Below are 14,140 nucleotides of genomic sequence, written 5' to 3' on the forward strand. Positions count from 1 at the left end.
TCTAAATTCAGTTTGTTCAATAAAAATTCTGCAATGATGGACATGAAGTTGGTTGATTGTGTTAAAAGGGCAAGAAATCAGCTGTTCTCACCTCTTCTGCCCTAAATGTGACCTTGGTTGACTTTCCACTGCCCCCTGAAGTGGCACATGGAGGGAAGTTGTTCCTGTCAGTGGGTATGCAGGGACCAAGGGACATAGATTTAAAGTTTAGGGCAAAAAGGGAATGTGAGGAAAATCTTTTGTTTATTCGGAGAGCAGTTGGGATCTGGACAGTGCATGTCTGGATGGAGGAAGTTGTCTTCTGGAGAAAATTGGATTAGTGCGTTGAGGTGGCAACAGTGGTGCGGCTGGTAGAGCTGCTGCCTCACTGCTCCAGCAACACAGGTTCAATTCTGACCTCGGGTGCTGTCTGTGTGGAATTTGCATGTTCTTTCTGTGACTGTGTGAGTTTCCTCTGGGTCCACCAGTTTCCTCCCACATTCTAAAGACAGAGGTTAGTTTACCACTAATTACCCAGAATGTGTGGATGAGTGTTAAAATCTGGGGATGAGTTGATTGGAACATGGGGAGAGCAAAACAAGTTAGGGTAGGATTGGGGTAGTGCGCAGTGATCAGCCTGCACTCACTGGGTCTATTTTTGTACGGCATCTCACCCTGTTTGTAGGACCATGGAGAAAGAGCAGAGGAGTGACTGATGGGATGGCTCTTGGAGACACGAGACTGCAGAAGCTGAAATCTAGAGCTAAAAAACAAGCTGCTGGAGGAATTCAGTGGGTCAGGCAGCATTTGTGGAAGGAAGTGGACAGGCAACATTTCAGGTCAAGACCCTTCACCTGGTGTGAAAGAGGGGAGGGAGTCAGTGTAAATGGGTGAGGGGGCGGACAGATGAGACCTGGGTTCAATTCCAGCTGCTGTCTGTAAAGAGTTTGCATGTTCTCCCCATGTCTGTGTGGGTTTCCTCCCACGTTCCAAAGATGTACAGGTTAGGAAGTTGTGGGCATGCTATGTTGGCACTAGAAAAGTGGTGACACTTGGCTGCCCCCAGAATACGATGCAAAAGATGCATTTCACTGTGCTTTGATGTACATGTGACCAGTAAAGTTATCTTAACCTCCACCCTTCCCTCCCCACCTGACCATCTACCAATCAACCTCTCCTCACCTGGATCCACCTTTCACTTGCCAGCTCTTGTACTGACCCTCCACCTCACCTCTACTAGTTATCCCCCCCTCTACCCTTTCAATCCAGCTGAAGGGTCTTGACCCAAACCATCAACTGTCCATTGCTCTTATCAGATTTGGCCTAATAAACTGGGTGGGTTCATTCTATGCAATCACATTTCTATAATGCCTCCACATTATCCCCTTTAATCCTTTCCTATCCAGAGGCATCACAGCTTGGTACTGCAACTGCTCTGCCTGAGACTGCAGGAAACCAGAGTTGTGGACACAGCTCAGCACATCACAGAAACCAGCCTCCCCTCCATGGATTCTGTCCACACTTCTCGCTGCCTCAGTAAAGCAGCCAACATAATCAAAGACTCGCCCATCCTGGACATTCTCTCTTCTCCCCTCTCCCATTGGGCAGAAGATACAAAAGCCTGAAAGCATGTACCACCAGGCTCAAGCACAGCTCCTATCCCACTGTTGTAAGATTATGGAACAGTCCCTTGGTATGACAAGATGGACTCTTAACCTCAGTCTACCTCGTTATGGCCTTGCACCTTATTGTCTGCCTGCACTGCACTTTCTCTGTAATTGTAGCACTTTATTCTGCATTCTGTCATTGCTTTTCCCTTGTACTACCTCACTGCACGGTTGTGATGAAGTGATCTGTGTGGATGGTATGCAAAAGTTTTTCACTGTACATGTGATAATAATGAACCAATTTATTTACCATTGAAGAGGAAGGGATTTGTAGATGGGGATGATATCCGTCATGGGATCTAATTTCAAGAACTGGTGTTGAACAAGAGGATAAATCTGGCGCAAAAACTTAAACCACTTTCTGTCCCTCTCACTCAATGGAAATCCTACTTCTGTCCAGTCTGGTCCTCTCAGTCAGTCTGGATATAAGCACATGAAAATTCAATGCTACTTACATGGATAAGTACAAAAAAAAAACATCTCAACTAAGTTCAGTGACAGAAGGATATTTCAAGATATCATCCATACACATTGATATAAGCCAATCAATAATATCAGCAACATTTAATTGCCTTAAATTGTGATTAGCTGGCAAACATTAAAGACAATGATTTTATGGAAGAAGTTCATCTTTGATTGCTAGTGCTTAATGTGTATGACCATTAATGAACAGTAATGCTCACCACAATATGTTTGGAAATATTGAACTCCATGGAACTGACTATGCATGGATAACCACAAGTAGCAGCTGATATTTTAATCACTATTTAGTGCTGGCAATAATAAACATCTCGGTCCATCATGGACACAGCCCTCCCCACCACCAATGGCATCTACAGGAGGCACTGCCTCAGGAAGGTGGTATCTATCATCAAGGATCCTCACCATCTGGGTCATGCCCTCTTCTCACTGCTACCATTAGGCAGGAGGTGCAGGAGCCTGAAGTCCCACATCACCAGGTTCATGAACAGCTACTTTCCTACAACAATCAGGCTCTTGAACTGACCTGCACAACCCTAACCCTACCTCAGCAACGGGACACTACGGATCACCTCTTGCACTACCATGGACTTGTCATCCATTGTGTCTTTGTTCTATTTTGCATTGTTTTTTTTACTGTATGGTGTAATTGGTGTATAATTTATATTTTGTTGTCTTTCTACATGCCTGTGATGCTGCTACAAGTAAGTCTTTCTGTCCCTCACCATTGGTATTGGTTTATTGTCACTTGTACTGAGGCACAGTGGAAAAACTTGTCTTGCATACCACTCGTACAGATCAATTCATTACACAGTGCAGTTACATTGGGTTAGTACGGAGTGCATTGAAGTAGTACAGGTAAAAACAATAACAGTACAGAGTGAAGTGTCACAGCTACAGAGAAAGTGCAGTGCAATAAGGTGCAAGGTCACAAGGTAGATCGTGAGGTCAAGGTCCATCTCATCGTATACTTGTGCACGTGACAATACTTGACTTGTCATCCCATGAGCTCCAGTACATCCTGCTACTCTAGACATTATCTGAAGGATCCATCGGTGAGCGGAGGGAGTAGTGCATGCAATGGTGTGACTTTCACACAGGTATTACATGTGTGTCTTAACAAAATGTGCTGTGATATATCATGGACCCTCATTTGGCCCACCGTGTTGTCTTGAATGTTCGACCTCACCCAGGACTACCCAAGTCCCCCATTGATCTGCCATTGGCCTGGCCTGACCTCTCCTGCTATTGGAACAGCCTCTCCGTTCATCAGACTGACCTCTCCCATGAGACACCTTGAGCTCTCTCCATTCCCCACTGCCAAACACCATTTCTCACTCTGTCAGACTGACCCCTCTCCAACTGTTCCAATCCTCTTTTGCCTTTCTGCTGCTAGACCACATCTCCACTCCTGCTGCTTCAGTGATAGAGGTCTATCGTCCTAGCCCGCTCTGTCAATGCTAATGTAATGTTCTGGCATCGTCTTGTTTTTTCTGACAACATAGAAGCAGGCCATTCAGCCCGTTAGTCTATGCCAGCTCTTAGAGCAATGCCATCAATCCCATTCCCCCTTTGTTTCCCTTTAACTTATTCTTTCCACATGCTCTTCAAATCCCCTCACCCCAATTTCACTACAACAACCCACCTATACGAGGGCACCTAACAGTAGATAATTAACCTGCCAATTATCTGAACATGGGAAGAAACTGCAGCACGAGGGTGAGGAGCGAGCACAGCAATCCACACTGTCACAGGGAGAACAGGATAACGCCACTCATACAGCACAGAAACAGGCCCTTCAGCCCAACATGTCCATGCCAACCTAGATGCCCATCTAAGCTAGTCCCATTTGGCCCATATCCCTCAAAACCTTTCCTATCCATGTACCTGTCCAATTGTCTATTAAATGTTGTTATTGTACCTGCCTCAACTACTTCCACTGGCAGCTCGTTCCATACTTGAACCACCTTCTGTGCGAAGAAGCTGCCCCTCAGGACCCTCAGGCAGGCACAGTAGTGTAGTGGTTAGTGTAATGCTTTACAGCGCCAACGACCCAGGTTTAATTCCGGCCGCTGTCTGTAAGGAGTTTGTACGTTCTCCCCGTGTCTGTGTGGGTTTCCTCCGGGTGCTCCAGTTTCCTCCCACATTCCAAAGACATACGGGTTAGGAAGTTGTGGGCATGCTATGTTGACGCTGGAAGCGTGGAGACACTTGCGGGCTGCCCCCCCAGAACACCCTACGCAAAAAGATGCATTTCACTGTGTGTTTTGATGTACATGTGACTAACAAAGGTAAAGAATAAAGATCCTAAATTTTTCCCCTCTGATCTTAAACCTATCCTTCTAGTTTTTGATTCCTTTTCCCTTGAAAAAAGACCATGTGCATTCATCCTATCCATGCCACTTGTGATTTTATGCACCTCCATAAGTTCACTTCTCAATCTCCTACACGCAAATGATTAAAGTCCTAGCCTGCTCAACCTTTCCCTATAACTCAGGCTCTCAAGTCCTGGCAACATTCTTGTAGATCATCTGTGCACTCTTTTCAGCTTAATGACATTTTTTCCTAAGATATCTTTTACTAGTCACATGTACATCGAAACATACAGTGAAATGCATCTTTTGTATAGAGTGTTCTGGGGGCAGCCCGCAAGTGTCGCTACACTTCCAGCGCCAATATAGCATGCCCACAACTTCCTAACCCGTACATCTTTGGAATGTAGGAGGAAATGGGAGCACCTGGAGGAAACCCATGCAGTCACAGGGAGAATGTTCAAACTCCTTACAGACAGCAGCGGGAATTGAACCCGGGTCACTGGTGCTGTAATAGCGTTACGCTAACCACTACACTACCGTGCAGAACAGGGTAACCAATACTGTACACAATTTTCCAGGTGCAGCCTCATTGATGTTCTGTACAAGAGGTGTAACGGAGGACGGTATAGTACCCAGGTCGCTGGTGATGTGGCACACCAGCAATGCATGATGCACCACTGGGTCGCCCAATTTCCAAACCTTGTGATCTTGGCAGTAAGTCTTTCCATTCTGCATACTGTTTATGAAGTGAGCAGCTCTGAGTCACATGGAAAGTTACTGGGGATTTTTCTTGGGTCCTTTTACTGAAAATTGATGCCCCTAAAAGAGAAGTGACATACACTGGTACAACATTTAGAATAGAATTTAGAATCAAATTTATTATCATTGACTTAAATGATGTGAGATTTGTTGTTTTTCAGCAGCAGTACAGTGCAAAGACATAAAATTACTATAAATTACAAAAATAAACTAATAGTGCAAAAAGAAGGAATAGCTATGTGGTATTCATGGGTTCATGGACCGTTCTGAAATCCAATGGTGGAGGGGAAGAAGCTGTTCCTGAAACGTTGAGTGTGGGTGTTCAGACTCCTGTACCTCCTCCCCGATGGTAGTAACGAGAAGAGGGCATGTCCCAGATGGTGAGGATCCTTAGTGATGGATGCCACCTTCTTGATGCACCGCCTCTTGAAGATGTCCTCGATGGTGGGGACATATACATATCTTTGTGCTATATTTTAGAACATATTTATGACCTTACAGCAAGTAATACCCAACAAAGATGGTCCCCAAATGCTTTATTTTAACTGCACAAGGAAAGAGGCAAAATGGAAAGGAATAGCTTTAAGTAAACCAAGATTTGTCACTGTCTAAACAGTGGGATTTTAAATGAGAATTGATCTTATCAATAAAAAATGATATGCCAGTGAATGGAAATGGCATTGCCAGTGGGGAATTGTTAAACTGAAGTGAGGTTTGCTATTTACCCAGCCTAATCTTAAGAAACATCCTCCACACATGTTAAACACAGTAAAGATCTTTCGTTTGCTGATGGAAATTGGCAAGTAGAGTTAATGTAATTTTTCTTGTTTAATTTCCTCTATAATAAAGAACTAGTGGAAGAGAAGGAAAGATTCATTAAAAAATTCATAGTTACTCTCAAAAATAGCAATCTATTCAGACCTTAAGTTCCCGTTTAAGGCAATTGAACTTGCCCTGTCGTTCTCCCGTATGTAGATGTTTCTTCAGCCTGCTATTTTCAGCACAAAGATCAAGGCTAACACTTCAGTACAGGGCCGCACTGTTGGACAAGACAATAATCTAAGGTCCTGTCAGGTCTCTGCAAGTTTAAAACCAGAATGACCATGAAGATAAGCTGTAGACATGGTTGTTTGGTCAATGAGTGAATGGGAGCTGATAGAGAGAGAGAACGTAGACAAAAGAATGTAGGAGTTCGGAAATGTGGTGACATTTGCGGGCTGCCCCCAGAACACTCTACGCAAAAGCTACATTACACTGTGTGTTTTGATGTACATGTGACAAATAAAGAAATCTTATCTTACGTGTCTATTTCTTACGTATCACCAACCAGCACACCAGCTTACAACTTATTCCACATTTAAAAGCTGATCAAAGGTACACGAAGTGCGAGGATTAACGGTAAAACTTTTTGGGGTAGCTCTGGATTTGAATTGGTGCTATATAAATGCATGACTCTCATTTGTTAGCACATTCTGCGTGAACTGATGATAGAGTCCCTGACAGAACATCAGCCTGCCTTTTTCATTAAGATGTTAGTAGATTGCTTTTACAGTGTTTTCTGGGTTCTTGTTAACACAGGAATCACATCAGACCGAAAGCAACATTCAGTAAATTTAAATACTAATTGACTGAACCTGAAGCTTCTGTGGAATTACTTGCCACTGTGCATGTGGAATTTTTAAAAATGGAAGGAGATAAAAATCTTGTGATTGTTTCCTCTCTCATGCATTGCACTCAAATCAATCTGTTTTACAATCTTTTTTGTACAAGCTTTTTGTTATGGCAGTTCCTACTTTCAGTCAAAATGATGCTGAAGGAAAGTGCAATTTTGCGGTTAATTTAACTTAAAACATACTTGGCTTTCTTATTACCTGCATGAGACTGAAGCCTCTATTGCTGTAAGGGATTGAGAAAAGTGATTATGTGAAACCAACACCTCTGCTTCCTCAAAAGACTAAGGAAATGGGGCATGTCCCCAATGACTCTAACCAATTTCTACAGATGCTCTGTAGGAAGCATCCTATCTGGATGCATCACAGCTTGGTACGGCAAATGCTCTGCCCAAGGCCACAAAAAATTGCAGAGAGTTGTGAACACAGCCCAGTCCATCACGGAAACCAGCCTCCCCTCCATTGACTCCATCTAGACATATTGCTGCCTCAGGAAAGCAGCCAACATAATGAAGGACCACCTTGTCATTCTCTCTTCTCTCCTCTCCCGTTGGGCTGAAGATGCAAAAGCTTGAGAGCACATACCACCAGGCTTAAAGACAGCTGTTATCCTGCTGTTTTCATATTCCTGAATGGATCTCTCATACACTTGATCTCCCAATCTACCTCATCATGGCCCTTGCACTTTATTTGCCTACCTGCACTGCACTTTCTCTGTAACTGTAGTGCTATATTCTGCATTCTGTTTTTCTTTTTATTACCTCCATGTACTTATACATGACGTGATCTGTCTGGATGTCATTTAAATAAAAGTTTTTCACTGTATAAGATTTCTTTATTAGTCATATGTACATCGAAACACACAATGAAATACATCTTTTGCATCGAGTGTTTTGGAAGCAGTCCGCAAGTGTCGCCACGCTTCCAGCGCCAACATAGCATGCCCACAACTTCCTAACCCGTACATCTTTGGAATGTGGGAGGAAACCAGAAAACCCAGAGGATCCGACAATATTGGTAGTGGTATTGGTTGATTATTGTCATATGTACTGAGATACAGTTGAAAAACGTACAAGCCATCCATACAGATCATTTCAAAACATAAGAACTTTGAGGCAGTACAAGGGAAAAGCAATAACAGAATGCAGAATGTAGAGTTACAGTTACAGAGAAAGTGCAGTGCAGGCAGACAATAAAGTGCAACCAATGCCAATTCCACTACAAAATGCACTGCAGTTACTCACCCAGACTACTCTAACAGCACCTCCCAAATCTGCAAGCTCTACTGCAAAGAAGAACAAGAGCTTCAGGCGCTTGGGAACACCACCACTTGCAGATTCCCCTCTGAGTCACACACCATCTTGACATGGAAATATATCATTGTGCCTTCATTGTTGCTGACTCCAGATCCTGGAACTCCCTGCCCCACAGTACCGTGGGAGGTACCTTCATCAGAAGGACAGCACAGTTCAAGAAGGTGGCTCACCACCACCTTCTCAAGGGCAATTAGTCTCAGGCTATAAATGCTGGCCTTGCCAGCTGTGCCCAGTTCCTGAAAAATTAAGAAGATTTAAAAAGCTGGAAAACTTCATCTGTTCTCAGTAGGTTGCTTCTTTCTCTGGCACAGATGAGGTGAATGGTCACAGTTTTTTTTCCCAGGGTAGTAGAGTCTAAAACTAGAGGGCATAGGTTTAAGGGGAGAGGGGAAAGATTTAGAGGGGACCTGAGGGGCATCATTTTCACACAGAGGTTGGTGGGTATGTGGAATGAGCTGTCAGATGAAGTGGTCGAGGCAGGTACAGTAACAACATTTAAAAGACGTTTAGACAGGTTCATGGATAGGAAAGGTTTAGAGGGATATGGGCCAAATACAGGCAAATAAAACTAGCTCAAGAAGACACCTTGGTCAGCATGGACTATTTGGGCTGAAGGGCCTGTTTATGTGCTGTACAAATCTATGACATTCTATAAATGATTAGAAATTCATCCACTACTGGTACATCATGGTTCATCTAACAGAAATTTTCTTAGCCTCTTTTCTAAACAACATCTTAATTTTAACCCAATGAGGTCAGATGCTTGTTCCATCGCATTCTTCATTGGCCTCAATGCAAAGAAAACTTTTGAACATAAGAACATAGAACATTACAGCCCAGTACAGGCCCTTCAGCCCACAATGTTCTGCTGACATTTTATCCTGCTCTAAGATCTATCCAACCCTTCCCTCCCACATAGCCCTCCATTTCTTTATCACTTATGTGGCTATCTAAGAATCTCTTAAATGTCCATAATGTATCTGCCCCCACCACCTCTGCTGGCAGTGTGTTCCACACACCCACCACTCTCTGTGTAAAAAACTTACCTCTGACATTCACCTTAAATCTTCCTCCATTAACCTTAAAACTATGCCTCCTTGTCACCCTGGGAAAAAGTCTCTAACTGTCCACTCAATGTTTTGTGGACAACAAAACAGGCGTCAGATGAGATCTTCTCTATTCCTGGCCAGGCTGGATGGGTTAGAAGGACGAGCTGATGGTCTTCTTTTTAAGAGCCTTTAACACAGTTATAGTCATTGACTCATACACCATTGGTGCATCATGTCTCTGGTGACCATCAAGGACCCAGCTATACTAACCCCATTTACCAGCACTTTCTCCCTAACATTTTCTGCCTTGGTGATGCAAGTACTTGAGTAGATGGTCAATTAACCTTCTCAAATGCCCTCTAAACCTCTTATCCCTTATTCTAAACCTATGCCCTCTTATGGTTTTAGACACCTCTCCCATGGGGAAACATTTTATACCATCTACTCTATCTATACCCTTCATAATTTTGCATATAGTTCTTTTGATCAATGGCATTTATGGTCTGGACAAAATCCACTGAATGCATCAAAGCCAAAATAGTTTGAAAATGATAAGGAAAGGGATCTTGGAGTCCACCTCCATTGCTCCCTGAAAGAGGCAATGCAAGTAGATAGGGTGATAAAGAAGGCATGTGGCATGCTTGCCTTCATTGGCTGGGGCATTGAGTATAAGAGTCAGGAAGCCATATTGTATGGTTAGGCTGTTGTGTGCAGTTCAAGTTGCCCCATTACAAGAAGGATGTGAAGGCTTTGGAGAGGGTGCAAAGGAGGTTCACCAGGATGCTGCCGGGATTAGAGAGTATTAGCTACCATGAGAGGTTGGACAAACTTGGATTGTTTTTCTCTAGAGCATTGGAGTCTGAAGGGAGACCTGATAGAAGTTTATAAAATAATGAAAGGCATAGATAGGGTAGGTAGTCAGTGTCTTGTTCCCAGGGTAGAAATGTCAAATACTAGAGGGCATAACTGTAAGGCAAGAGGGGGAAAGTTTAGAGGAGATGTGCGAGGTAAGTTTTTTACACAGAGAGTGGTGGGTGCCTGGAATGGGCTGCCAGGGATGGTGGTGCAAGCAGATACGATAGAGGTGCTTAAGAGGCTGTTAGACACATGAATATGCAGGGAATGGAGGGATATGGATCATGTGCAGGCAGATAGGTTTAACATAGAACATAAAACAGTACAGCACAAAACAAGCCCTTCAGCCAACAATGTTGTGCTAATGTAGTCATGGTCAGCACATACATCATGAGCCAAAGAGCCTGTTCCTGTGCTGTACTGTTCCATGTTCTATAATGCATGGTGGCTAATGAGGGGAACGTAACAACATAGGAAATAGAAACAGGAAGAAGTCATTTGACCCACCTGTAAGCTCTACCGTTCCACAAAGATTGTGGCCCATCTCTTACCTCAGCACCACTTTGCACACTAACCCCATACCTCTTGACTCCCTTAATACCTAAAAATATTAGGATGTCATAGAAAAGAGGATAGCCCATTTCAAAGCTCTTGCATTCTTGTTTCTTCTGCACTATGCCATATTTTACACTCTAGGTCCATTGGTAATGGACCACATCCAATAATGGCAAGCGGAGATGTAATGAGTATTTCCTCACTTTCTGCAGTGCATTTTACATGACAGTGAGATAGAGCAAGATTGAGTTCTTTTATTTGTGCTGTATTTCCAGAATAATCACTGTAAAAGAGATTTATAGATAGATTTCTTGCTGAAACTAGCTGCAAGCTATAAATATTTCAGCAAAATTCTTTTCAGCTTTTGAAAGGTCTTGGCCAAAAGGATGTCCAAGGAAGAATACCCCAGCTAAGATAAACGATCGAAGTCTATTTTATGAGCCACTTCTGAAAAGTTACTTTTTTTTTCCCTGTGTGTTATTTTTACAAGAAGAGTGAGGAGAATTGACTTTTTTTTAACTGTTTCTCTGAAAGGCCAAGTGGTGCTTTTTTAATAATATTTCACAAATGTGGATACCAAATACCAAAAACGACTTTTACTGTCCACCGCTAATTAGCCTTTGGCTGGATGGGCCATTTCCGCAGGACAGTTAATAGTCAACCACTGTGGGTATGGAGTCACATATATGGACGAAATCTCACATCACCTTCTTACATCGGTTAGATTTCCTTTGTAACAGCTTACCCAGTGTTAATAGTTTCAGTGAGGAGGGGTGATGGGCAGATGAAGGAGGGGAGACTGGGAATAGTGACAGACGCTGGAAGGTGATGGGTGGAGGTGGCCAAGGGCTGAAGAAGAGGAAGGTGGGGCATGGAATCAAATGAGGGAGGTGGGGGGGGCAGGTGGGAACAGTAGGGGGAGGGGAACCAGTGGGAGGAGGGTGTGGGTGACGGGCAGATGGAGACAGTGGGGGAGGGGAAAGAAACAGGGTGATGGCGGCTGGGGGGTTGTAAGAATAATTCTAGTTTGTGTCTAGTTCGGAACAGCACCTCATATTCCGCCTGGGTAGTCTACGACCCGACGGCATGAGCATTGAATTCTCCAGCTTCTGGTAAACTGCTCCCCCTCTGTCCCTTTTCTCTCTCCTGATCCACCCAGTTCTTCCTACACTCACCTCAGCCCCTCCATCGCCGTGTTTCTCCCCCCCCTTCCCTCCTCCATCTGCCTGTCACGCCTCCTCACCTGGATCCACCTATCGCCTGCCAGCTCTTGCTCTGGCCCTTCCCTCTACCTTTTTACACTGGCTACCTCCCCTTATCTTGTAGTCCAGATGAAGGGTGTCGACCCGAAACGTCGATTGCCCATTTCCCTCCACAGATGCTGCCTGCCCTGTTGAGTTCCTCCAGCATCTTGTGTGTTGCTCCAGATTCCAGCATCTGCAGTCTCTGGTGTCTCCTGAGTAGATACAATGTCCATTTTGCAACCAAGTCTTTTGAAGCATCCCTCCAAATATTTAGACGTGAGTTTTCTCTGGGTGCTCTAGGCATTTCACTGTGTGTTTTGAAGTGAGTAATAAAGATATCTCATCTTAATTTTGCCTTCTGCACAACATCAAAAATCTCCAAACTCAATCACATCTAAATATTTGGATGGATGCTTCAAAAGATCCGGGGAGAAAATACAAACTCCTTACAGACAGCGGCTGGAATTGAACCCGGGCAGCTGGCGCTATAATAGCATTAAGCTAACCAGTGTACTACCAGAATCTTGGAAATTTACAGTGCAGAGGACATTTGACCCATCATGTTCCACAGGGATCTGTTCTGGGACTCCTGCTCTTTGTGATTTTTATAAATGATTTGGATGAGGGTGTGGAAGGGTGGGTAAGTAAGTTTGCTGATGATACAAAGGTTGGTGGTATTGTGGATAGTGCAGAAGGTTGCTGTAGATTACAACAGGATATTGATAGAATGCAGAGCTGGGCTGAGAAGTGGCAGATGGAGTTCAACTCGGAAAAGTGTGAAGTGATACACTTCAGGAGATCGAATTTGAAGGCAGAATACAAGGTTAATGGCAGGACTTTTAGCAGTGTGGATAAACAGAGGGATCTTGGGGTTCACGTCCATAGATCCCTCAAGGTTGCCGCGCAGGTCGATGGGGTTGTTAAGAAGGCGTACGGTGTGTTGGCCTTCATTAGTCGGGGTATTGAGTTCAAGAGCCACGAGGTAATGTTGCAGCTCTATAAAACCTTGGTTAGACCACACTTGGAGTATTGCGTTCAGTTCCGGTCGCCTCATTATAGAAAGGATGTGGAGGCTATAGAGAGGGTGCAGAGGAGATTTACCAGCATGCTGCCTGGATTGGAGGGCATGTCTTATGAGGATAGGTTGAGTGAGCTAGGGCTTTTCTCTTTGGAGAGAAGGAAGATGAGAGGAGACTTGATAGAGGTGAACAAGATGATGAGAGGCACAGATCAAGCGGACAGTCAGAGACTTTTTCCCAGTGCGACAATGGCTAACATGAGGGGACATAATTTAAAGGTGATTGGAGGAAGATATAAGGGGGGATGTCAGGGGTAAGTTTTTTACACAGAGAGTGGTGGGTGTGTGGAATGCACTGCCAGCAGAGGTTGTGGGGGCAGATACATTAGGGACATTTAAGAGCCTCTTAGATAGACACATGAATGATAGGGATACGGAGGGCTATGTTGGAGAGAAGGGTTAGATAGATGTTAGAGCAGGATAAAATGTCGACACAACATTGTGGGCCGAATGGCCTGTACTGTGCTGTAATGATCTATGTTCTATGCCCATACTGGCTAAACCAGAGCTTGGTAAGCAAACCAGTTCCCAACTTTTTTATAAGATTCTTTATTAGTCACATGTACATTGAAACACACAGTGAAATGCATCTTTGCATGGAGTGTTCTGGGGGGCAGCCTGTAAGTGTCGCCTCGCATGCGGCGCTAACATAGCATGCCCACAACTTCCTAACCTGTATGTCTTTGGAATGTGGGAGGAAACCGGAACACCCGGAGGAAACCCACGCAGACACGGGGAGAACGTACAAACTCCTTACAGACAGCAACTGGAATTGAACCCGGGTTGCTGGCGCTGTAATAGCATTACGCTAGCTAGTACACTACCAGAATCTTATAAATTTACAGTGCAGAGGACATTTGCCCCATCATGCCTATACTGGCTAAGCCAGAGCTTGTTAAGCAATCCAGTTCCCAAATTTTGGTCTGATATTTGCATTTGTGTGGAAGCTTTAACAATATTGCAAATAAAACATCTTTCAATGGGTAGTTACATGGTCATAGAGTCATGCAGCACAGAAACAAGACATTTAACCCATCAATATTTCGTTAACCATTTACGCTCATCCCAATTTAATGTTCCCACTTTGAGTAAATTGGTAAATTGGTTCATTATTGTCACATATACTGAGGTACAGTGAAAAACTTTGTTTTGCATGCCATCCATACAGATCAT

The sequence above is a fragment of the Pristis pectinata genome, chromosome 11 (genome assembly GCF_009764475.1).
Source record: "Pristis pectinata isolate sPriPec2 chromosome 11, sPriPec2.1.pri, whole genome shotgun sequence".
NCBI lineage: Eukaryota > Metazoa > Chordata > Chondrichthyes > Rhinopristiformes > Pristidae > Pristis > Pristis pectinata.